Source organism: Ambystoma mexicanum, chromosome 4p (genome assembly GCF_040938575.1).
Source record: "Ambystoma mexicanum isolate Mex_15411 chromosome 4p, UKY_AmexF1_1, whole genome shotgun sequence".
Taxonomy (NCBI): Eukaryota; Metazoa; Chordata; class Amphibia; order Caudata; family Ambystomatidae; genus Ambystoma; species Ambystoma mexicanum.
Window position 1 is genome coordinate 978,758,979 of NC_090927.1, and position 26,966 is coordinate 978,785,944.

The window sequence follows — 26,966 nt, forward strand, 5'->3', positions numbered from 1 at the left end:
TTGTTGTAGCAGGGCCCTGGGCGCCAAAACAAATGTGGTCCCCATCTTTATTTCATGAATCTTGACATCGGTGATATTACAGAATATTATATTGTAGAATGAGTCTTCAACACTTTGATTAAGTGGAGAAGCCGGGATTTGAGACGAGTCTGAATTTCAGAAACTTGATCATATCTTCCCAGATGTAATTGGTATAATATTGTTTGTAAAAGCTATTTTTGAAACTTTTGTTTGACAACACAATCTACTGAGGGCATTGCAAAAAATATGGTGATTTGTGTTTTGCTAATTGAAGTTAACTGCAATTTTTGGCAGGCGTTTCCCAATTATTATTGTTTTGTATATATTGGGCCATATTGTCCAAACTAACAATAGGCTTTTATTTCAGAGGCTACAGATGAGGGTTATTTTGGCCGTCAAAAGAAAAACTCCAACCAAGTTCCAAGGATGTCTTGTCAGGGCAGGGATTGGCCCTGGGGCATTTAGGCCAGGTTGCATCTACTGCAGGATTACCTTATAGTGCAATGTTTACCTGGGAAGTCTTGAGGCAGGGAAATAAACAATTTTTCATGTTTTCAATTGTTAACGTGCTGAAGACTTAAAAAAACCTCAATAATATATGCATAGGTACTGAGTACATGGGTAAAGAGGGCATAATTGTAGACTTTTCTCCTTGCCATGCTCCTCTAAATCGTTGGTTGTGGCAGGGGTTCTGTTTCCTCTCCCACTATACAGGTTTGGTGATGTGTTGGCATGCATCTTGCAAATTAGCAATGCTGCTCACTTCAAAATGGGAAGTTAGGCTCATTAATGGTGTGAGGAATTAGAACATCCGCACAGTGGGTGTGCGCTCACCTAGGCTTTTTTGTAATTTTTATATGAAATTCAATGATAGTAGATCAACCTCTGGAAAATGTGTGGGGATAATCCGCACACATTTTGCTATCCTCACCGCACGACATATATATAGACCTGTGTAGTCTGGGTGGGCACAGCCTACAGGTGCAGTCCCCCAGTCATATTTAGTTTGGATATGATACCCAGGAGTACACTGTCCTCTCAAAAGGTGGAGGGCCAAACCTTACCCCTGCTATGGACCGCCTTATTAACCAGGGCTTCACCATGTCATTTTTGTTGAGCCCTGTAGCTGGTGGCAGCATTCACATACTAATCAGTTTCATTCAAACAGACCCACATGGGGCCTGGCTGCAGAGGCTAACAAAGGAGACAGGAAACCCCAACACCCTTCCACATGCACTGTCAACCTGAAGCCAGCTCATGCCCCTAGTATCGACTGACAGTGAAATGTCATGTCTGGGACTGCGTGTATTACAGTAGTCATCCCCACAGGGATACCCCATTCAGAAGGTATGAGCATGTAGTTTGTGGGAGCCAGAAAGTCTGGTCTCGCCGCACCGTCAAGGGAGACCTGCAGCTTTATTCAGGAACCACAGAGAGCTCCATTAACCAGAGAGACCCTTCGATCCACAACAGACAGGAAGATGGGTTGCACTTTTTACTTGTTTTCACTCCTTTCCTTTTTTGTTGCAAAGCACTCTGTTCATGATCTCACACGTACAGGAGATTGCTGTTGGGGACCCAGGATTGGTTCATTTAGGTAGGCTTAGCCTACACCAATCACTGTGGCCCATTTGGCTTTAAGAGGACGGAGTCCCTCTTTTGGCAGATATGAAGACTTTGCAATGAATAGCAGGAAGAAATCATTATTGGACCGTGGCTGAAGGTACAGTCTGCCTTACATATTCCACCTGTGAAGGAAGGCCAGGACCTCCTGCAAGAGGGAAGCAAGATCCCTCCCCTAAACCTCTCCCAGGGAACAGAGGGAGATACAAATCCAGAAGACCCTCCAGCAGCACCAGAACGAGTACCCAGCCAACACAGTTTCTTGCTAGGCTTTGTACCAAGCTTCCTAGGTGGGAAGTGTGTGAGTCTCTATGAACCAAACCAAGGACAAGGCAACTGCCTGTATCACTTTCCTCAGCATTGTTCCGTTCGCCTTAACGGACGACACAAGCCCAGTGAAGAAGCTAGGAGGAGTGCATGAACAAGCATCTAACGACGTCCACCTTAAAGGACATTTTCAAGCCAGTTTTGCCCCTGGAGCTGCAACCGCCTGCACCGCTGACTGTTACTCTGCAGTCGTTAAAGCCGTCCAAGACCCCTCGACCAATGCTTCAGAACCGCCGACCAGTATTGAGAGACTGATTCCTGACCCAGAGCCGCATGTAGCCCAGCCTGCAGCTGTCTGCCCAGATTCGCTTGCCGGACTGCCTGCCGCCTGATTCACGCAGCTGTCTTCCCATCTTGAACTTGTTGCAGAAGCTGCAAAGCACCCTGAAACCGACTCGACCCTGACAAGCACCAATAACTCCTACAACACACGAACCATTGTTGGTCTGTCCCCCTGGTCCTTCTCCGAAGGCCCCTAGTGAAATTCTACGACCCATTGCTCCCTCTGTGTTGAACCCAATTATCCTTGAACTGTTATGATTAATGACTACGTCGACTGCAAAGTGTTTTTCCTATTTCTACTGCAAAATGTATTTCGACCTGGAGTGTGGGAATATCTGACGCCATAGCAAAAACTCAAAAGCTACTACCCATTAATATATGCACAGTAGGGGAACATATCTTAAGGGAAATATACAAATGTAGTTCAATTGACTTTTCCCTTTAGAAAGTGCACAAGACAAAGGAGCATTTGCTTTTCAGAAAAATGTAATCAACCTGGAAAAAATAATTCCAATAACTATGCTGGCAAAGTATAAAAGGTTCCCATCTTTTAAACCCAAACATTTATAATAAAATATTCCATGGATAACCATGTCCAAACAGGAGACGTATGCGTTAGTGACACGTTTTATATGGTCATGTGGATAAGCGTCTGCACTGGAAACATGACAACTTGGGGTGAAATCTTAGCAGCTGAACACTTGAGCAAGCAATTTTTTTTAATGCTGGCCTCAAAACCACCCTACAGGGTTTGTCTACCCACATGTACCCTCAACGTGTGCCCTGAAAATCGGGCCATAATCGGAGAAAATAACCCCCTCCAGTCCGGTTACCTCTTCCGCCATATCTTAGGCAAATATTCATGACCATTTTCCCTTTCACCCGGTTCCCTTTCACCCCATGTTTGGCTTTCAACAATATTCTGTTTTATAAAGATAACTTGAAAAGTACACCAACCATAGCAAAGTATTCACACAAATAAATAAATTCTTATAGAAATATGCTAGGTAAAAAGCTTAAAATTGTGGCATTATTCCCCCACCATGAATGGAAGACTACAAAGACCAGAATGCAATTCATGAGAAGGCGGGATTTGGCTGTGGATTTTGAAAATGTGCTTTCAGGTTTTAGACTCATAATAAAGGGTAATGTGTGAAAAGGTTATTTGTTTGTGTTTCAATGTTTGACAAAGGCATGCTTCATATATAATGTGAAAAAAAGTTACATTGTACTTAAAATAAACCCTTTTTGGTGTGATAAATATGCAGGGGAGCAATTGGGCCAGAAGGAGTTGTGCTCTGGCAAAAAACGGTCTTGCCGCAGGACTGTTCGTGTAGACATGAGTTGTGTGAATTGCTAATATTGGGAGTGTTGCGGGGGGGAGCAAGGGAGTTGTGGTCGTATTCAAAATGGCAATCGTGAAAGTGTTGATCCGAGTGTTGAACTGCACTGTTCTACATTTCTGCTACTAATAAAAACATTTTAAGCCTTTACCATATCTTCTTGATCAAACACATGTTCAAGACTGATAATGACATCGTTACACATGAGTTTATCGAATGAAAAAATAGCAAACGTTTTTAACTAAATATCTAACGAAAAAAAAAGCAGAAATGTAAATGATTTTTTGGGGGGTCCCTTCCCCCAAAGCCTGTTTCCCTTTGTTTCTAATCCCACCCCTAACTCCTCACCACCCGTTTTAACCCCTTACCTCACCCCCATGTATATATTTCAGAATTTAAATTAGATCTTTTTTTCGTTAAACATTTTTTAAAAATTCTTGTTCGTTATTTTCCATTCGACAAACTCGCTACATACCGTTTTTATATAGCGATTCATCTATTTGTTGCAAGAAAAGGTGGTGTTTTTAACCCAATGTAACATTAGCAATTTTATCACCCTCCAAAGATTTAAGTGCTTAGTCAGAGTCTGAAAGTGCTGCTTCTAGCAAAGGTGAGTCTGGTTAGCTTGAAACAAACAGCTACCAGGAGCTACGTTTAGCTCTCCAGTCCAACTGGTGCCATACAAGCATACATATGTGACATTGAGTATTTGTGAATATTTATAAAGAAGAATTAGGATTCAACTAGTACACATTTAAGCATAAAGTAAAATGTTTTGCCTCTCATTTGGAAATTAGATTTGCCTTGCTCTGTGTACTTGCTCCTGGTTCCCCAGCAGTTCAGCCCCGCCCCTTCCACTCTGTTTCCAGTTAAGAGTCTTCTCCTTTATAGGTTCTTTGCTGTAACAGGAAACCGATTTTCATTGGTCCTTGGGCTGGGGTTGGTAGGAGGGGCCAGCAGGACTTTGAAACATAGATACAGGTTTCATAGTTTTATCATTAACTTCTACTCCCATATCGGAGAAAAACATTTGGGTATGGCTTTGAGGGAAATACAACAGACTTGTTCCAGTGGTAGTCCTTGTACCCAAAGAAGTAGTCATTCCCAGTGAGATCCTGCTTGTTCAAAGGTCTTGCGTAGCGGGCACACCTCCCTAGTCTCAAAGGGGGTGGCTCCCACATGGGGAGAAGGGACGAATACCCTGTATTCGTCCTGAATGGGTTGACCTTTTTGTTTGTTTGAAGAGATCTATATACTGCAGGCAACATTGACATGCTGAGAAGAGGGGGTGTTACTTTTTATTTTATTTAATATTCTCTTCATTCACTTTATCACAGAAATAGAAAAACAGAAGATACTTACAAGTCGGCAGTTCTAGCCGGATGTTACATTAAGTGTTGCTCTCTTCCCAAATATCTTCCTTCTCGAGCTCTTCGCTCATCCTCCTCCAACTCCCTCAGGGTCCGTCGCTTCTCTAAGCAACGAGTTGGTGGTAGATCTCTCTCCTCGGCAGAGGCCTCCCTCTGGAACAGCCTTCCTGCCTCCCTGAAACTTGAGGAGAACCATCTCCGGTTCTGGAAGCACATCAAAACCTTCCTCTTTCCTTCTGCTTTCTCTCCCCCTCTCCACTGCTGAATTCCTGGCTGAAACTGCACTGGCTACCTGGCCACCCTTTGTGACCTTGTGCCCAGGCCCTGCATTTGCCCACCTGCACTGCCCCCCCTGGCAGCCCCCGCACCTGGGGATTGTATTCTGTATCCCTACAGTCCACCACCAGCACTTATGTCTGCTCTTACCTTGCACTTGCCACCATCCGGCCGTTATTTTTCTTATTTATTCTACTATCCCATGTACTGCACTTTCCCCTCTCCCATGCACTGCACTTCTCCCCTCTCCCTTCCCCCTCGCACTTTTCCCCTTCCACCTTCCCATGCACTTGCGCGATCTGAATGACACCTGGCCTAGTAAGATAGTTGTGTCTTTCCTCTGTTCCCCCTCCCCTGCCTCGTTGCGCCTCGAAACACTTGTGTGTAGGCGCGTTATAAATGCAATATCATATCATATAATTCGAAGTGGAATAGATTCTTTTTTTAAATTTCATTTTTTTACTTTCAATTTTTAAAGAACAAAGTACCCAAACAGCAGGTGCACGCAAGTTAACAAGACGAGAGCTTAATCGTACAGTATCATAGCATAATGAACATAAATGTCATGTGTGGCTGTTGTGCAGAACCTCAGTAAGCCAAAACAATAGACCACACTTTGTTAACAGGTAAATCGGTTGCCATCGGGCTCTATTCACCTGCAGGGCAGTAGAACTTGTAAACCAGGGTTGAGCAATTAGGTTGAAGATGGGCAGTTGATTAGCTACAGATATTGATCATCCACACCTACATTGTGGCCACAGGATACAAGTGCCATTATGCAAACGCCTCAAAGGCAGCTCTAAGCTTGTGGTTGCCTCCTACTCTGAAGGATAGAACGTTCATTATGCCACATCCAGGAGGCACAGCTTTCCCACTGTGACACGATTAGTTTCGGGGTTATATGTAGTAAAATATTAACAGGGCCACTGGCGTAGTGGGTGTCCCCACAGCCTCCACGGTGCAGGGGGCCCTGTCACCACATGTCCTTCAAAAAGAAACTGAAATAATTACATGTCATGGAGTGTGAGACGGGGAAGCCCTATGACTTCAAAAAGAAATAGTTTCTTTTTGAAATCACTCTGCCTTCATAAGGACGTTTCTATTACGGTTTGCGCCTGTAACAAAAATTTCTTTATGAAGGCAGAGTGACTTCAAAAAGAAACATGACGTGGAGGCCTCAAGATCCCCCTGCATATGACGGCAACATGCGTGTGTGTGGTGTGTTCATGTTGCAGTTTATACAGTTATGCTATGTAATAAGCTTCCTTCAGACGTTCCCTTATTCTAGGTTGGAGGAGTGCAAAGACTTTGGTGTCATTTCTATGAAGGGTTGCTATTCAGGACCGGAAGTAACGTTAGCCCTTCATCGTTGAAAAAAAGATTTGCCCGATCTTCTAAGGCAAGCAAGTTGAAGGTTATCGACCTTGTATTGACTCATTTGAAACCAGAAAAGCAGGAAAGTGAAGAGAATAAATGGGGAAATAAAGAAGGAATTAATTAAACCTATCGAGAGGGAACAGGTACATGAAAGCGTTAAGGCATGATGAAAAAGAAGGTAGGATGGAAAGAAAGATGAGGTGTAGAAAATGTAAAAGGCTTGTAAAGAAAAATGAAGGAATGAGTATGAACAATGGAAAGCAGAGAAGGAAAGATGAAAAAGTGAAGAAAGGAAAGGGCAAGAATGAAGGAAAAAAGAGAAATCGAAAACGAGAGAAAGGAATGAACAAACGATTGAAGGAAGAAGGCAAGGTGCACAGAAAATGGAGGAAAGCAGGATCGAAAGAAGGAGAAAAAAGATGGAATGAAAAAAGAAAATAAATGAGGTAAGAGGGACTTCAGAAAGGAATGATGGATCCAAAAGGAATCCAGGAAACATGTAATGGTTGAAAGGTGGACAGATGCAATGAAGGAAGGAAAGGTGGCTTGAAGACGAAGGAAAGAAAAACCGGGAATGAAGGAAAGGAATGATGAAAGAAAACAGATGCTGCGACTGGAAGATGGAATGAAGGAACAATGAATGCGGAATGAAATAAAAGAAATACAGCTGCAATGAATGAAAAGGAAATGAGTAAGAAGGAAGGGAAAAGGTCCAACATATCTGAAAAATAGCTTTACGCTTGTACTACTTGCATATTCTGCAATTTACCAATTTGTATCCTTGAACTCGGCATTGAAAAATATACTTTGCAGTCAAATCCATTATTGACACTTTGAACAGCAACTAGTGCCACGCTGCTGTAGAAAGTGTCCTTGAGTCAAGTCTACTTTGTAGAAGGAGGCATGTCACCATCCAAGATAGGGGGGAGAAATGGCTGCCTCCGGTGTCCAATTGCTGAGCAGAATTGTTAGCTGTTAACCATAAATCTACTAGTCTGTAGCTGTGTGTTTTTTTTTTAAATAACTGATTCATGACAGCGGCTCGTTAATAAATGTTCACTATTGCATCCTGCAATGATTTGGTCGCTACTGCCTCATGCAGAGGTTACATCTTTTATCAAAATAAAATTACACATGTTTCCCTTTCACATTATAAACCCTATTACATGTTCACAATGTTGCTTCTGGATATTAACATGTACGTTTCTCAGCTATAATAAAATCATGGATCCTTGTACGTATTATTAATGATGACTTTGGGTTGATTGGTGCCTTAACGATTAAGTGAATGGTCTGCTGCACAAGTACCTAGTTACATCTGTTTTGCTATTTTGGGACTTGTGTGCTTTAAAGTCTAAACCTCATGTCTTTTGTTAATGCCAGAGGCGGAGGACAGATTTAAAGCCATTCTGGTAGCTGCAAAGCGGAATTACCCAAAGGATGATAATGGTTATTTGTTTAGGTTTTTTGGAGACTTGGTTTATGCTGTCATACGTACTCCTCAAAACACGTTTCAGTAATGCATCAGCTCCTTGCACTGCACAGCAAGAAGTTCCATTTGATAGGTTTTAAATCGTGGAACTCTTCTGGTAAGGTAACTGTCAACGTAAGTTATATTTCCTATTGTAGGAGTACTCGAATGAGCCAAACCAATATTCGAATCTTATTTGCAGAGGTTATTTAATGGCTATAGTTGGGCTGACGCTTTGCCTTCCCCACGCCTCCCAGAAAGCGGACTAGGTTGTCTGAATCTGTCCGCGATGAGGCCGCAGCACCATCATCTATTGGCAATCCGTTTTTCTGTTGGAAAATGTGGATGCATACATACTCCATCTCTCCACATCGATAAGAATCACTGCCCTTCAGGTAACACAAAGGATATTGAGATATGAACTCGGTAAAGAAGTTCATGAAAACTGTTGTAATATCTATATACAAATATTTAATTTAAGTTCTCATTATGGAATTTCTTTAATAGTGTTATTAGAATGGCTCTTTGTAACAAAAAATGACTATGGTTGCTTCTTTGTGGAATTGATTACATTTTCTAGAATCCAGTGTCTTGCTATTTAGGACCTTTTTCAACTCTTTGGTACTATTAATACATTCCCCTGAATGCAATGTCAGGCCCAAGTCCGATACCTGTACCCAGGGCTTTAAGTGGTCCAGGGTGTTGGCCTGTCATTCTCTAAAAACTGCTTTCGAGACAGGGCTGCCACTGTCTCCTGCTAATGAACACGATATGCGATTTCTCCTGTGCGTCTGTCATAAATGTGAAAGCTTTGCAGAAGACACTTGCTAGTTTAGAAGTGCAGGGTCTAGCAATCTGTCTACCTCTGCTAAAGCAGCACAGCCCAATTCTCGCAGCTGAAAGCTGAAGCTGTCCGATTGAGTGAATATAGTTCATGGTTTGCAAACATTTTAATGTTGGTGTGAGTTTTGTGATAAATGAAATGAGCACTGAGCCAAAAGTGCATTACCTGCTCAGATTCTCAGGCTTGACTCGCTGTCGTACATATTAATCCAATATAAAAGTCACTGGCTGTTCTTAGGTTTCCAAGATGCTCTCTTAATTTTATGCAAAGCAGCAAGAAACTCATTGGCACCCCTTGTCACTCTCCCCTGGCATAGAGTCATTTATTTACAGAACAAGGTTGATTTTACTCCCTGTCTAAATTGTTAATATACAACGTGAGTCTTTTATTTAATATATTGTGTTTATAATGTGAAGACTGACTGCAAACGACCACCAAAGACCCCGCAGAGTGGACCAAAATAACATGTTTTGTTAGGGGGAGGCAGTGCTTCAGATGATATTTTTCAGTGGGAGCAATTTACTCCCTATTTCTTTGAAGTTGGAAGTATAAAAATGTTTATGCAGTAAAAAGACAATTGCCGTTCGCAGTGGGGATATTTTTAGGCGGGTAAAAAAGCTATCCCTAAAACACACATCCTTTTGTAATCCATACGCCTTTGTACCTAGTAATTCATGTACCTTACAAGGTGCATTTTTAACCTTAACTTTCTTTTACAGATCAGGTAATATTAGGATTCCTTCTTGAGGTACTGCTGTGCTGGTTCTAATGATACAAACGTATCAATGGAGCTCTTTTGGTGGAAGCAGGCTCCCAGACCTTTCCAATTTCTTTTGGGAGCATCTTTATCTCTTTTTAAAAATTATTATGATTTTCTTTAAACATGGTGTATTTGTCTGTTTTTAGAAATAAGCGATTGGTAGGCCGCTTATCTGTAGAGCTGGAGCAGGTGCCACACTTAGGCTGCACCCACCACTCTTTATGCCACACCGAGTACAGAGGCCACACTTCCTCGTTATTGGCCACCCCTCTCGATTTCACATCCCACTTTAAGCACTACCTGTACCTCCCGTTTTTATCTTAAACTTGTCTGTATCCCTGCAGACTCTCTGAGTCTGTCTCTGCTTCAGTTGCAGCCTTTCAGAATCTGACAGATACCTTACCTGTCTCTTGCAGCATAGTCTGTTACTCCAGAGGCCAGCCACGTCTCTAGCTCTCAAGGGACCTCTTGTGGACTTGCTTTTTGCATTTCCAGCATCTTTTTGTTTGGGAAACGCTGTCTCCTGGGCACTCAACAGTTCACTAGCCAGTGGTTCCTAGGGCTCTCATTTGCCAACCATTCTGCTACCTACAATCATATGCCCCCAGAATCCTTCCTGCAACCATGGTATTTAGTAAACCATTCCACATGGATTCATGCCAGCAAGATCAGAGCATATCTCTGCTCACAGGATCTCTAGGCCATCGGTCTTCCAAGCATCAACGTGTCTCCATGTTGCCACACCCTCTCTCACTTTTGTGTGTTTCTGCCTTTTCTCCCAGCCTTCTGGCTTTCACCCCATTGTTGAGGATCTGTGCTCCCTGGTTCCATTGGGCTATTAGTCTTTAGCTCCTTCTGAATCTCCAGCTTCTCTGCCCCTGATCTTTATTTACAAACTGTCTTAAATCCACTTTCTGCTTGATGGAACAACGGTTGTGGTTGTACTTCCGGTTGGTCAGAGGACTGACTCCTAAGTGTGGGTTTCACAAACACATACATACTCCTGCCTCACAAATGTTGGCATTTATGCAATATAATAGTGCTTTCTGGGCATTTAAGAACAGCAAAATTCCTTTCCACTGAAATACAAATTATTGAAGAGTTTGTTCATGCTGGTTGAGAATCGCTTGTATTCAAATGTAAGAACCTCCACCCCGCCTTGAACAGATACTGTAACTGAAATCCAAACCACCTGAGTCAAATCTTCAACTGCAATTTCCATAAGTAATCAACATGCAGACCTACTCTGTATGTTCCCAAATTAACCAAAGGGACCCATAAACGCTTTGTAATTGGTTTTTGTACTCTTTCTTTTATTTATTTTTTTTAGAGCTCCAAAAGCGGCGCTTCTTAATGCTAATGAAGCACCTCCACGAGGGCCCCTTTTGGCTTTCTCCTGACCCTCAGTCCTTTACTCTAAATATCTATTTTTAGTACTGTTTTTTCAGCCCTGATCATGAGGTCACACATCATGGCATTTCCAGTAAATCGACTCCACCCTTGAAATGTGTGCTAAGGTTAGACAGTTTCCACCTGCTCATCATTGGTATGAGAACCGACATTTAACTGTCATTTTAAAGCTAGGATCCTAAGCTTTCCTTCAAACCCGAAACGACATTCCAATTCATTATAGTTTTTCCGTAATCGCGATTTACGCATGCGTAAAAAGTTGCAGCGAATTGCAATTTGGCTCAATTTCATTTTCTGTCAGAATAGCTGTTTCTTGTTTGCAACTGCTGAATTTCGTTTCCAATTTGATAATAATTCATGAATCATTGCTAGTGTTGACCTGAACCAAGCTAAAGTAACTATCACTCATCCTGAATCTCTTTTAGTGAATTAAAATCATGTTAGCATATTATCCCTTTCATGAAAATCACATTCCAAAGTATTTTTGCCTGTTTTAAAATCATTCCTGTGTCTCTCTAAGCTTGCTGGGGGTACTGGGATTGAGCTGCATTATTGATTGTATTTCTGAAACCTGTGTGCTCTCATTTCCATCTCTTCATATTGCATAGGGGGGGAGTGAGTAGTCACAGGGAAAAAGTGACCATATTATCTTTTGATTGAAATCATATCGAGTCTATTTCTGTGTTGCATTCTTTCCCATTATTGCATTTCCTGGAATCTCCTAAAGTATTCTCTGCTACCGTATCCTCCATATTCAAACTCCTAAGTGATTAAAGAGATTGTTGATTTTGTAACATTGCCCCTTGCTGATTACCGTTCATATTCATAAGTGTGCTATTTGGATATTATTTTGTTCATAAAGTGTGATATATATATATATATATGTTCAATTCCTCAAACCTTTTAATTTGCAAAACAAACCTACTTCTTGGCTCAGTGAGGTCGAGGAGATCCAAAGAGAGGGGCGTTATATAAGGGTTCATCATCCAGATTTAAAGAACTTTGACATAAAAATATATAAATAAGGGCTTCCATTGGGCATCCCATACTAAGCATTGACTTAGTTGGAGTGCTGAACTGAAGTCACTTACACCACCTCCTAGGATTGGTCTGTCTGATGTGAACTCTGTGGTGGGTGCCCATGCAATGATGCATTTCATGCTATTTTATTTCTTAAGGTGTCTCAGACTATGGCCCCATGCTTATATTGTGACCTGTGTTAGCTTACTTGCAGAGTGCATGGTACTCCATGGAGCCTGAAACAGTGGTATTACCCAAATTGTTCGGTTCGAATGAACAATTGACCGAATTTAAAGGGTCACAATTGACCTTTTCACAATTGACCATATATGTGTGTGTGTGTGTGTGTGTATATATATATATATATATATATATATATATATGTTTTGGTGTTGGGTGGGGGGTTCCCCCCACGTATATGTTACAATTGACCTTCACAATTCGGTCAATTGTAATTCGAACAGTTGTAAAATGAACAATTCGTATACAACCGAAACAGTACTTGATTCAGGGTGGAATTGCACCTCCCTGGTTGAATCCCAGACTTGCATGGCTGTGGGTGGAAATTACACCCCAGTATCTGTCTTCTTACTCCATGAGTCTCAACCCATTGGCTGATTCATACCAAAGTAACAATACAATTTAAAAACTTTGATCGTTTCAAATAACAAGCTTTGATTTGTTATTTGAACCACTTGCAATAGTTCCACTTGGCGACCAAAGTCATGTCTTGGCTAACACATCAGCTTTCACATACCTCTGCTTGCTTTGGAAACTAAATTTACCAAAGTAACATACAGATGTCTTATTTAATTTTTGTAAGTTTTATTTTTTATAACGCACTTAACACTGTACATGAGGTCGGTTTCTATGCGCAGATCCGGGATTCGAACCTCTGTTACTCTGCGTGTTCTTGCTTCCAAGACCAGTACATTGTCCCTGTGCTATCCTCTGTTATCAATAATGGGCGAAGTAAAATAAATTACTATTACCTATTACAGTAGAGTTTCGGTGGGGAGGATTGAAAGCCCTGAAGTGGGACATCGGCCAAGAATGGCAAGCTCCCTGACTGCCCTGCCTTTCTGTCTGAGTGACGTGCAATGCTAGTGACACCCGAGCCACTTCAATCGTGTGGTATGTTATTTAGACGGGAGGGTGGTGGGGGCAAGGTGAGATGCAGAATTCAGTATATCGATGGGATTGTCCGTGCTACAGCACCGGGTTGTGTTCAACGTTGCTGTCCTTGTTCGAATGGGTGGTAATACTCTTTGCTGCAGTGTCATACTTTGCTTGTCAAGTTGTGAGATTGGCATGACCTGGGGAAATAGTCTACTCTAGACTTAGTACAGGGACCATTTTGTTGGCTGACTGTCTGTCCAAAGTTTATGAACTCTCAGCCTGTTTACACCAAAGACAAGTCTTTAAACTGACAGTGAGTGGGGTTGTTCAATGAAAATGAGCATTGGCCACCTGGAAGGGAGACCATTATTCGACAGATGTGGGACTGTGTAGCCTGCATTTGCCAGTTCCCCGGCTAACATGGTTTACCTTCGGAAGGATTGATATGGTTAGGTGTGAGTTTAGGCTCATGACATTCTAGGGCCTCCACCAATTCCAGTAGACTACCACTGCTCTACCTGAATAACATGTCTGGTGTTGACTATCTTCTGTTCAAATTTGAAGTTTCGAGCTGAATAATAACTCCCATTAAGTTCTCCATATGCATGCACCACATTGCTTAGTAGTCAAGATACCGTTATTGCTTGCCAAAGGTTAGTGGCGAATGCACATTTTGAGGCCTGATCCTTATGTCAATTGCATTTAAGGGATAGTGCTTTGCAGTAATGGAGCCCTTATTTTATACATTTTATTAAATAGCTGAAGTAGGAAAAAATGTAAATTCATTAAAGTTATTTTTAATTATGGCATGCTATGTTGAGTTGACCTTGAAGTGTGTAGTCTTGCCATTCAGTGTAGCCTGTCCTTTCCACTTGGAATGCTACACTGGCACAATATACCCTTTTCGATTGCTGTGGGCGTAGGGTAGAGACGTTAAAACAGCATATAAACATCCTTCTGATGGGTGCAGGTGAATAGCTAAAAAAAATGAAAACGAGCCGATTGGCAAAGTTACTTTACTGGGGCTAGCAGACATGACCTTGCATCTACTTACAACTCAGTCACGTATCTCAAGCCCGATTTCATTTTGGAGACGTTCGTTCAGTTACAAATAGTACTCATGATTTGCCCATTGTAAATGCAAGCTCACAGAATCTAAAGAAAAATCTTGGCAAATCTCTCCCGAACAATAATTTGGCTGTACTGAATACACAAATGGCAGTCACCATGCCTTTGTACAGTATGGGTGGTGGGAAGTGGACTACTGCATTAAGGACATTACCCAAACCATCACAAACTAGTATTACAGTAGAGAAAATACACATGGCAGTATTTAAGAATAGATCACTGGAATGGAGGATCAAATCCACAGCTCTTGTGAAGGCTTGCCTCCCAGGTGAGTGTTCCAACATCTGGTTCACCAGTATTTGAGCAATTCCGCATTCCTGAAAGCGTCTGAACGTACTTTCATCCTGAGACACCCACACCCACAAGGGGCTCTATTGAATCACCCACTGGTGAAATGATAACAGGTCTTGCATGCCTGTATGGGCTGCATCCTGGCGAGATTTTGGAGCTATAGTAGTAGTTGTATGTGTCGATGAAACTGCAGTTTGGGGTAAAAAGAGAAATGTGTTCAAATGTCACTCTCAATTAAGGTACTAAAACAGCTCTCTGGTGTTTGCAACAAGCAAATCCTGCTTGTAATGTTCAGCTTTGGAGAGACTGCTGCATTTTTCATCGATCTGTCTCTAGACAAGTGAGAATTCCCATATGATCGAACAGCACAAAATGACCATTGGATAAACCTGTATCTACTGCCGAAAAGTACATGATCACTGCAGATTTTGTATGTGCCAAAACCAAGCTACTTTTTTTTACCTATTTATTATTAAATCGAGTTGCTTTTTACGTGCCCTTTTCTCCCCCTTCACCTTTACTCCTCGGCAAAACCTCCTCCAATACCTACACCCATATAAGAAGAAGGATTCTAGATTACCGGACAAGTTTGGGGATTGTTATTTTTCTTTTTCTCCTCTCCAGTTCGGCAGACTTCAAGTAAATACTTAACTGTCCCTCTTCCTGAACCTTGAGTCTGGGTTGCGACATGAGACCTCTGTCATGGCTGTGTAGGACTAAACTATTTAACAGTATCTGCAAAGGCATTAGGTGTCTGTTGGCAGAAGCCCCTGGTGGTATACTGTCTGTAGGACTCTGTGAATCACGTGAGAAATGGGGCTGAGGCACCAAGACCCTGTTGCAGTGCAAAGCGCACAAAGGCAGTCGGCAGCAATTCATGGCTACCTCGAAGGTACCTTCATATTTATTTTATGCATTGTGGACACTCTTCATTGTTAAATCCTGATGAGATTTCCCTGTCTTGCTTTGTGGAGCCTTGGTTTGTCAACTTTTTAAACATTATTACTTACAATGATTAGGAAGCACACTTGTTACCTTTTGGTGACTGGCAAAGAGCCTGGAACTAATCAATTGATCAGTCTAAAGCTTTAACGTTCTGATATACACTTCATAAACCATCACTGAACACATCGCTCTATTCATTATCGAAAGCATACCTTTTGAAAGAAATTGCATTCTGCTGATGGAAATTCTTATTTGGTCCAGAGAGGGCGAGAGACTGACTCCTGCAAGCTCACCAAGGCAGTTGGGCGTTCCCTTTTGAACATACCACAAGATGTGATTTGTAACTGCTGATTAACTCCATTTGAGCCCTGGTAACCTTACCCCCTTCTGCTAAATTGAATTTGGTGTTTGGCTATTGTACAGTGAGGACAGATTCTGGGTTTGTTTACTAATCACAGTTTGGGGTAAATGTACCTGGGGCAAATATAAGTCGCTTACACTGCGCTTGTCATTTCAACAATATATTTTTCATAGATATATAGATATATGCAGCTTTTGCTCTAAAGGTTTAAGCTTCATAGCTTTAGGAAATATAATGCTAGTTTGTGGTTGTATACACCCAATTATTCTAAATTGGAGCATTCTATACACCATCTTATTATGAAATCTAGTTCTGTTACATTACATAATGTATAATTCAAATTATTCACATGCCCGGCAACACGTGTTATGTCCTGAGAGTCTTTATCAAGACGTTGGATATGAGTGAAAATGTTTACTTGCTTGGTAATCAATTTTCAGTGGCAATTGTCCGTTCAGAAAGGACATATGGTCCAGTTTGCTGCTTTGAAATTCCAGATTCTTTTTATTGAGGATGTGTGGTAGTATTAATCCTTGACGATTCAGGCTTGTTTTGTATTATGTGTCCATGTGGGGTCCGAGCCCACTTCTCTATTTAAGATAACTTTATTATTTTGTAATTATTAATTCAGTTAACGGATGTGCTCCATCCTAAAAGAGTTAAGCTAAAGCGCTCCTACTAGGAAAGTAAACCATTTCACCCTGATCTAATGCCCTGATAAAGACCCTCCTCTGGAATCGCGTATCGGCAGACATGTGACTCATGAATCACTGGAAACCTAGGCCATTCAGAAATTTGATTTACCTAAATGGATCTCATTTTGGACACCTGCCATAGAAACTACAAAAGGCCACCTGACAAGTGGTCTGAGCATTTATGTTAATGTCCAAGTTGATTTAAAATTGTTGTCTCACAGAGCATGCACGTAATAATAATACTTTTCTCAAGTGTTGGTGGCACAGATATCCTTCTGGTTAATTTTTATAATTGGCAATTGAGACACACAAGATGGCATGGTTGACTTCAGACTGATATTTGAAATCCTGGTAAATATCAACCACCATGGCAAAGAGCTCATTAGGATCATTCCCCTATCTTGTTGATCATTCAACATCTGTTCTCAACTTCCACTTTTCCTACTCCTTTTAAACATGCAACTATCATCCCTATTCTCAAAAAACCTTCTGCTAATCCCCATCTTGCTTCCAATTTTCGCCCCATCTCTCTCCTAGCCTTCCTCTCCAAACTTCTCGAACACATTGTCTATGCTCAACTCTCTTCCTTCATCTATAACCACTCCCTCCTTCCCTCTACCCAATCCGTCTTCCGCCCTCTGCACTCCACTGAAACTGCCCTCACCTCTGTTCTTAACTCTCTCCTCTCTGCACACTACTCTAAACACTCCTCCATTCACATTCTCCTTGACCTTTCCGCTGCTTTTGATACTGTTGACCATCCTCTTCTCCTCAATTCCCTCTCCTCATTTGGCTTAAAGGACACTGTTCTCAACTGGCTCTCCTTGAATATCTCTCTAACCGCACCTTTTCTGTCTCCTGGGGTGGCTCCACCTCTCCCACACTTCCTCTCAACCACAGAGTTCCCCAAGGTTCTGTTCTTGGCCCCTTTTCTTTTCTCACTCTATACTTCCTTCCTAGCTCCTATCGTCTCCTCTTTTGGTATCTCGCACCATTTCTATCCTGATACCCATTTTTTCCTCTCCTTCTTCTCCTTCTCTCCGGACATTCACGATAAACTCTCTTCTTGCCTTTCTGCTATCAAATCCTGGATGTCCTCTCACTTCCTGACTCTTAATGCTGAAAAACTGAACTCCTTTTCTTCGCTGCCAACACTCTTCCTCCTCCCTTCCCTCTCATTCTCTTTCCCCCCTCCCAGCTCTCCTTCTCACCCCATGCCCGTAACCTTGGTCTCCATATTGACCCTCACCTCTCTCTATCTCACCACATATCTTACTGCCATGTCTTGTCGCTTTCACCTCTACAACATTAGTAAAATTCGACCCCACCTTACCTTTCGTGCTACTAAACTCTTAATCCCCTCCCTCATCTTCTCCAGACTCTTCTACTGTTCCTCCTTTCTCTTTGGACTCCCCTCCTCTCATCTCTCCCCACTCAAATCTATCTGCCATCCGCTCACTCTGCCTTCTCTCACCCCTTGATTCCATCTCCTCTTCTCTCACTTCTCTAGGCTGGCTCTCTTTTTCACTCCCAGCTCAAATTCAAGTTCCTCTATTTTGTTTTCAAATCACTCTATGGTCTTGCCCCCCCTACCTCTCCTCCCTTCTCACTTTCTATACCCCTTCTCACTCTCTCCGCTCTGCTAATCTTTTCCTACTTTCTCCTCCTCCTCCATCCTGCGCCCCCTCTCGCTTCCGCTCTTTCCAATTCCTCGCTCCCTTCCACTGGAACCGCCTCCCCCTTCACATCCGCTCTTCTCCCTCCTACCCTTCCTTTCGCTCGTCTCTAAAATCCTATCGTTTTCACTCCCCTTCGCTCCCCCTCCCCCTCCTTCTCCCAACCTCTCATTCCTCACTCTTACTCCTACTCTTCCTCCCACTCTCCATCCTCTACCTCCTTCCCCACCCCCTGCCCTCATCTAGTCTTACTCTTTCCTCTCTTCTTCCTCACAACTTCTTACCTTCCCTCTTACTTCCGCTCTTACCTCCACTAATACCTACCATTCCCTCGCACGCCTATGCCCCTCCCTACTCCCTCCTCACCTCAGCAATATTGTAAATGGTTCCTTATACTATTTTCAAGTTGTGGTTCAATTGTCATCTTATGCTTGTTGTATTTTTGCTTGTTCTCATGTAAAGCACTTTGGATTAAAAGGCTATATGAATTCAATAAAATACAAAATACAAATTGTGGTTAATTTAAATGCAAGTATCTTCATTTGGACTCTTGAAAGGTTGCTGCTCATCAGCGTTAAAAAGCATGTTATGTCCTTGGCTGTCCATTCACTATCTGTACCCTCTGGAGCTGGCACATGTCGTGGAGCCACTATATGCCAGCTCTTCTCCAGCACTTTTCCGAGACTGGTCGCCTCTGGTGAATCCTGTCTGTATCAACTCCTGCTGAAACATCTCATCTTGAGCAGTGTATTCTAGCAGGTCTGATTCCACTGAAGGAGGGAGAATGTTCGGAATGAATTTAGAGAATAATGTTGGCGCTAGCTGGACCCACTCTGGTCTAAGGGTATAGAGGCCTTTCACAATATTCGCCATGGTTTGAAGGGGTTATCTGAAAGGGAGTTGACGGAGTATCTAAGAGTAAAGGCATCAGGCTGTAAATGTGCTTCTCTGCCACCTGCTCTGTGATCAGCCGTATTAGGTCATCTTTCAAGTCTCTGTTTAGCTTAGTTTCTATGTAAAATGTATTCATATATATGAAAAGGGGCACAATGCTATGCAACGCTCCCATGTATTGTGCCAGAGCAACATTAAATCTTTCAATATAAAGATCTGGAGGGCTGACCTGCAGCTCCTCAGAAATTCTCTCTAAGTGCTTGGTTATCATTTTGATAAGGTCACTGTACATCTGTTCCGAGTGCTGCTGGCAAACACATTTATATACACAACTGTAGATTTGTTCGTAGGTGATGGGAATGTAGTCGCTGGGACTCTGGGTCAGGAGCTATTCAATCGCACTGTCCAGTTTTGGCCAATAGGTGCTTTTATAATCCTCGAGTGTTATGACGTTCATCAGGAACTTGCTGGCGGAGGTGCTGATGCTGAGGACTGCACTGTTCTTGGCCACTCCGGATCCAGGAGGCTCCTCGCTGGGCGATTTGGCCCCGCCAACCTCAGGCTCTGTGCCTTTGGCCCCGCAGGGCTGCCCTCGCTGCGCCCAGCTGTTATGGTTCGGGTCTTCCATAAGGTCGTCCTCCATGCTGCTCTCCATGGTCCGGCTCAGCCCCCAGGCAGCCTCCCGAGTGCCCCGGCGTTCATAATTGCCACTACCCCGCACCGACCCCACCCATCCCCCCCGAGATCCGCAGGTAACAGACAGGCCTGACTAGGAAGGCTGTGTGGAAATGCAAGTATAGGCGACTGGAAAGAGCTGGGTTACAATCCTCATAGAAGATTCAAAATGTAATTGGTCTAAACCTAGCAGCTATGAGAGCTCATGTAATGAAGGAATATATATTTGGGCCTTACTACTTTGAATATGGATATAAAGCAGTAAATGGCTTTTAAAATGCATACATTCCAGATAAGTTGACATTTGATAATAAAGGATTTTGAAGTATAATACATTACAAATACATTGACAAGTGTAAAGTTGCAAGGTACTAGCCAGCAAAATTCACTCACCACCACCTCCATTCTATATATACAGACTGCATATCTTTTTTTCACTCCTTAAGAGTCAATTATCTCTAGCTAATGGCCAGTGTAAAGTGCACATTTGGCACCCTGGATTACATAATAATGCTAGTACCAAACTGGTAGAGGACCAAGCAATCGGAGGTTATTTCATATGTCGAAAGCAATCTTAATCCACCATAACTACAGTTGTAGATTGAAACTTTAAAATCTGCAAATAATTCATCTGACTAATTCTATGGTCATCTTTCAAATGACATTTGGTTTGGGTTCTGTGGTAGAGGAGGAAGGAGAGGAGGAAAAGGCATAAAGTAAGCAGTGTTGCATAGCAATTAGCTATGCAATGATGTAGGTTTCCTAATTAAATTGTGTAGCAAAGATACCTATTTAAGTTACCCTGTTTAATGAAAGTACAGCTCGCCCTGCATTCCTCTCTTGCCCCGAGGCCTCTCTCCACGATCTATCTTTTCCCTGTTCACTGCAAGTCCAAAGGGGCCAATGGCGAGAGAGTGCAGCAGTAATCCTCTCCTCCACTCTTATGTTCCAAGGCCTGTGTGGAAGTGCTGGGCAGGATTTGATTTTTTTTTTCAAATAATTGCAAACAAGAAGTAGTTGGGGGATAGTTTTGTTAAGCTAGCTATCGATTGATACTTTTATTAAGCTAATATATATCTTGTCTGGCAAAGGCCAGTATGTGTTAACTAAATTTATTTTAAAAGACAGTCCTCCCATTCCATTCCTAAATGTTTAAGTTGTTGCATAATTGCAGTATTGGTAATGTAAACTGCTGTATTGTCTCCACACTTTAAAATAGCGTTTAGGTTAGTGTATCTAAATCTCTTAGTGTCAACTATATTTCATTTTGTTGAGGAAGATGCATCATATTGACAAGGGAACACTTTTGGAAAATATACATGATCAAACGGCCAAATGCTTTTGATGGCACGTCTAACTCTGTAACCTGCTGGTTATACATCTGCGTAACTGGTGCTCAACCCATGAGCTGATCCCTTACTCCTTGACGTTCTGTCTTATCAACCTGTTGCTTTATACCAGCTACCCTGAAAGTGAGATGGCAGCAAACTATAATGTTACACCTAGTTTGTGAAGTTATCTGCCTGCTGGGCCGTGCGCTCTGCTTAGTCTCTTAACTTTCCTCTTGCATAATGAATATACAAAGCTAACTAGATGTTTATGCAAAGTAGTGATCAATAGTTCCATCCAGTCTGTACATCTACATATCTACTGCACTACCATACAGGGTAGTTAGTCTCCAGTTCTCGCTTTGTTCTATGATTATGATGGCATTATATATGAGAACCTGCGGGAGAGAGCTGGCCAAACTGTTTTCTGAGCCTTTTTATCATATCTATTTATTTGTCAATTCATGCAGCTAACCTTTTACATTTTATTTTTTCCAATACATTTTAATTAAGATTTCAAATGTAACAAACACATGAAGAAACGCAAAGACCCACTTTCCCCCAACATTTACCCCCCCACCCCCTCCTCACCCCTCCCAGTGCTCGGATCCAAGAGTAAGAGTGGAAGCCCTTCTTCAACAATGAAATGAAACGAAAATGAATACGTGTTTGCCACGGTTGGACAGGCAAGACACCAAAGCTTTATGACAGGTGGTTTGCAAATGAGTTAATGCGCTGGCCCTCTTAAGGCATTACAGGTCCGATTCGTCCTGAGGGTGAATTATTCCCAATAGTTCCATAGCCTTGGGACACCAGGCCCGGCGGGCTCCTGCCTTTAGATATGACAGCAGGTTGGACCAGTCTGACACAAACTTCATGTGGAGCCTCTGAATTGTATAAATGAGCCATTCCAAAGCCAGCAGTGACCACAACTTTGCCATTCATTCGTATTCCTGTGGAGGGTCTTTCGATTTCCACTTCCGGGCAAGAACCAAAGCCGCCGCCAACATCATTAACACATAGAGTTTGCGGTCTGCTCTAGTAGATGAAGAAGAGAGCATGCCTTGAAGACCCAATAAGTCCCTCCCTCTATTAGCCCCGATTTCTAAGTCCAGCACCTGGCTGACGGCCTGCTGAACGAGCGACTAAAAGGGATCAATTTTTTGGGCACTCCCACCACATATGAGCCCAGGAGCCTGTTGCCCCACATTCCCTCCAGCAGAACTCCGATACCTCAGGGGACATTTTATTTAGTCTGAGTGGGGTTAGGTGCCACCTCAACATCCGTTTCAGCCAGATCTCTCGAAGCTGAAGAGATGTTGTAAGCTTTGAGATCTGTGACCACAACTGAACCCATTCCTGCTCCTCTAGGTCCCCCCCCTACATCCCGCGCCCATTTGAGCATGTATGTCCTGGACTTCAGGGGTTCGTCCCGCTTTGAGTTTGTACATGGACAACACCACCCCTTTATCCTCCGTGTCAGTGTCTAGATACTTTTCAAACTGAGTGAGGGGTCTTGTACCCGCTTGAGTGATCGATGGATGAGAGACCCAGTGCCTAATCTGGAGATACGAATACCTCTGCAACTCCCCCAAACCAAAGTCTTTCTTGCACTGCTCAAATTGTTTCACCTCCCCATCCGCCAACATATCCTGGATCATGCGGCAACCCCCTCTGAAACCAGGTGTCAAATGAAGGGTCCCCTGCGACCGCTGGAGTAAATTGCGGATTGCCATGTATGGGCGTATATGGGGAGGGGAAAGTAGTGATATGTGCCCTTTTAATAGCTTTGTCTCAGGCGTCCCCTATGGTGGATGTGATATTGCTGCAGTACATTCTGATCAGTCTGGCTTGCCTTGGCATCCGCAGAACCCCTTCCAGGTCCCCTCCCACCACCGCTCTACCCATGGACCTCCACACCTTCCCTCTATCATCCCTCTGCCAGTCTCTTATGACCCTGAGCTGGTCTGCAAGGTAATATACCCTAAAGTCCGGTTCCCCAACACCACCACGGGACGCCAGAGCCTTCATAAGGGACTCCGCCACCCTCGGCCGCCCTCGCTTCCAAATGAAGCGGCTTGTTATCTTTTGTAGGGCTCTAAAGGAGGACGGCGGGATGCGCACTGGGAGGGCCGAGAAATGATACAACAGGAGAGGGAGGATCGCCATCTTCAGGGTCTTGATTCTGCCCCACCACGAGATCTCTAGGGGGTCCCAATCCACCACTTTCGATTTCACCTTCTGAAGGAGCAGGGGATAATTTGCGGTGTACAAGTCGCTGAGGGTCCTGGTCAGATGAATGCCAAGGTACTTTAGCAAGTTCTCTACCCATCTAAAGCTATACGCTTTAAGGTCTTGGACCGCACCGGGCGACAAGGTGAGGGAGAGCCTCCGATTTATGGGTATTGATTTTTAGACCTGCTACCTGGCCGAACCTATCTAGTTCTCTCGTCACTGCTAACAAGGAGGTGATCGGGTGGGTCAGTGTGAAGATCATGTCATCAGCAAAGGCTGCGATCTTATAGCTCTGTCCTCCAAACGGGACTCCCTCTATGTCTGCAGCCGATCTCACAGTTTTCAGAAATGGTTCCAGGTGGAGAGCGTAGAGGAGTGGAGACAACGGGCAGCCCTGCTTAGTCCCCCTTTCTATACTTACCGGCGGTGAAATTTGGCCATTTATTGCGAAGCGTATCACAGGGTTACAGTAATTTGCCTTTACCCGCTTCAGGAAGCCCTGGCCGAATCCCATTTTACCCATAGCCTCGAACAAGAACCCCCCACTCCATGCAGTCAAAATGCATCAATCGCCAAAAGAAGGGCCGGTAGATTCTTTTTCTGAGCCCTTTCCACTAAATGAGCCAATTGCCTGACATTATCTGAAGTTTGCCTGCCCTTTTATAAAACCTGCCTGGTCCCAGTCAATTAGTTTGGGGGAGGATTGCTTCGAGACAATTGGCCAGAATCTTGGTGTGGATTTTAGCGTCAACGTTCATCAGCGCGATGGGGCGGTAGGATGCGCAGTCAGTCGGATCTTTGCCCTTTTTGTGGATAATAATGAGTTTAGCTTCATTCATAGAATAGGGGAGATGCCCTTTGGAGCCAATAGAATTGAACAATTTAGTAAGGATGGGGATTAGGACCTCTATGTGTTGTAAAATTCAGACATGAACCCATCAGGTCCCGGGGCTTTATTGGAGGGCATGTTGTTAATCACTCTGTGAACTTCATACATGGTGATCTCAACCTCCAGCGCATCCCTATCATCCCGCGAGATCTGACGACACCCCGCCAAATGGAGGTATGTCTCCTGCTCCATGCATGATGGATCATCCGACCTGTAGAGGGCTGTGTAGAATTTACAGAATTCCCCCTCTATATCTGAATTCCTAGTAAGAAGGGTTCCTCCCTCCCCTCTTATTTTTAAGATTGTTGTATCTCCCGATTCCTTCCGTAGCTTTCTGGATAGTAAACAGTCGGCCTTGTTGCCCTTAATATAAAACTTTTGACGCAACTTGAGGAGTGTGCGTTCGGCAGCCCTGGTATGTATTCGGTTAAGCTGACCCCTCACTGCTCTAAATTCCCTTCTAACGGCTGCCGACGGCTTATTCCCCATACGAGACATCACTTCTTTAAGTCTGAGTTCAAGTTGTTGTTCCTCTAATCTCAGCTCCCGTTCCCTTCTGGCTTTTATGGCTATAATCCTACCCCTAATGGTAGCTTTAAGGGCGTCCCACCAAATTTGGGGGGTTGTGTCCTCCCATTTATTAGGGCTGGTATACTCTGCTACCGGCTCCTCCACCTCCTTAACCAGGATGGGATCCCTGAACAGCGAGACTGGATACCTACATTTCCAAATACCCGCAGGGCATTTCGGAGTAGAGAGCGTAAAGGTGAGTGGGGCATGATCTCTGAGGGCAATCGCCCCTATCTCGAGCTCCAGAGCTCTTCCCATCAATGGTTTTGATATCCAGACATAATCTATCCTTGAATGCGACCTGTGCGCATGCGAGTAGAAGGTGAAACCCGCTGCATCCCTATAGAGTTCCCGCCAGACATCGACCAGTGCCAAATCACGCATTTTCTGTACCAGGTCTCCCGATGGTCCCGCCTGTGCTTCCAAAGAGATGGAGGGCCTATCTTTAGAAGGGTCCCATGCTAAATTAAAGTCTCCCAGCAGGAAAATATTAGCCCTGGCAAATTTCCCAAGGCGGACGAGTATATTTTGTATGAAGGCATCCTGAGCTTGGTTGGGAGCATATAGGGTCGCTATCATGAAAGTGTCCACCTTTTCCCTCGAGAATCATCGCTAAATATCCTCTGTGGTTGTCCTTTTGCATGGCGCTGATGGTGAGGTCAAGCCCATCCTTCAGGGCAAATAATACCCCTCTTCTTGTGTGGTTGTGTGGCCTGGAATAATCGAGAATAGCCCTGAAATGTAATCCTATGGGTGTCCCTAGTGTGCACATGGGTCTCCTGAAGGGCTAGTACGTGGGGTTGTTTGCGTCTAAGAAATCTCTCCACCTTCATCCTCTTAACCTGGGAATTGAGGCCATTCACATTTAGTGAAAGGCACTTAAAAAAGTCGGTGCTAGCCACATCGCAAGTTTGGCGAAATCTTGCTGCCCCGCTCGGGGCCCGAGGCACACCATCGTTTACCACACACAGCTCTTCCACCATAGGGCGCAAGACGGGCTCCCAATACCCGACCCCTGGATCCACCCTCTTACCTCCCTCCCACCCCAAACCAGGCGAGTCCGGCTGGCACCAAGCCCCCATCGTAACCATTCCCCGAGAACCCGACTCAATAACACACCTGGATCTTTCCACGCGGGATAACCAATCCCATTCCAAGTACCCACCCCTCCTCCCTCCCTGGTGCTCAAACACCTCAATTATGCTGCCCACCAACTGTTAAAGAAAAGCTTAAACTGACGCCCTCCCCGGACTCAACTTTGGTGGCTGCATAGCTTTTCAGGGGCCTATGTGCCTGTGGGGGGACTCGCATCACCCGAAGGACCCTTCGTTGTACCAATGTTAGTGTCCCTCCTGGGGTCCAGGCCCATGGTTTTTTTCTTTCCTCTCTTGGGTTTAGTGGTGGACCATTCCCAAGGTCTGCGCCCAGCAGGCTGTGCCTCCGGCGGCCCCGAGGGGGACAGCAACCGCTCCTCCAGACCAAGCAAGGCCAGACCCTGGTCACAGGTCGTAATTTTATGGAGTGATCCTGGCCAGGTGAAGGACCGACCAAACAGGTGGGCCCATCTGTACCGAATTTGCTGCGAGCGTAGAAAGGACAGGACCGGGCCCATCCGTCTCCTTTTAACTAATGTAATCCGTGCCAGGTCTTGGTACAGAGCAATTTCATGACCATTGTGGGGGATGCGCATGGCCCTTCTCGCCTTTTCCAAGATGTTCTCCTTTAGCGCATAATTATGGAAGGCCACTAGCACATCACGTGGACGAGAACCCAGCTCCGGACTGCGTGGGCCCACCCGATGGACTCTGTCAAACTGCATGTCTGTGTCTAAGCCAGAGTCTAGCAGGTCGCCAAAGATCTCCTTCAAAGTTGGGGATAGCTCCTGGTCTGTGATGCTCTCTGGGAGTGATTTAACCCTAATATTTGCCCTCCTAGACCTGTTCTCCAGATCCTCCGCTTGTAACTCCAGGTTCTGAGTGGCTGTCGCCAGAGGTTCTAGGAGAATGTCCACTTTCCTTGCGTCCTTGGTCAGCTCT

General features: G+C 43.9%; 1 protein-coding gene and 1 pseudogene across 1 annotated transcript in view; one reads left to right on the forward strand and one right to left on the reverse strand.

Moving 5' to 3' along the window:
* Window positions 1–26,966, forward strand: part of SNX3 (sorting nexin 3) — a 322,699-nt gene that overhangs the window by 33,442 nt on the left and 262,291 nt on the right. The gene's annotated exons all lie outside the window — the stretch shown is intronic.
* Window positions 18,929–19,955, reverse strand: LOC138452640 (CDK2-associated and cullin domain-containing protein 1 pseudogene; annotated as a pseudogene).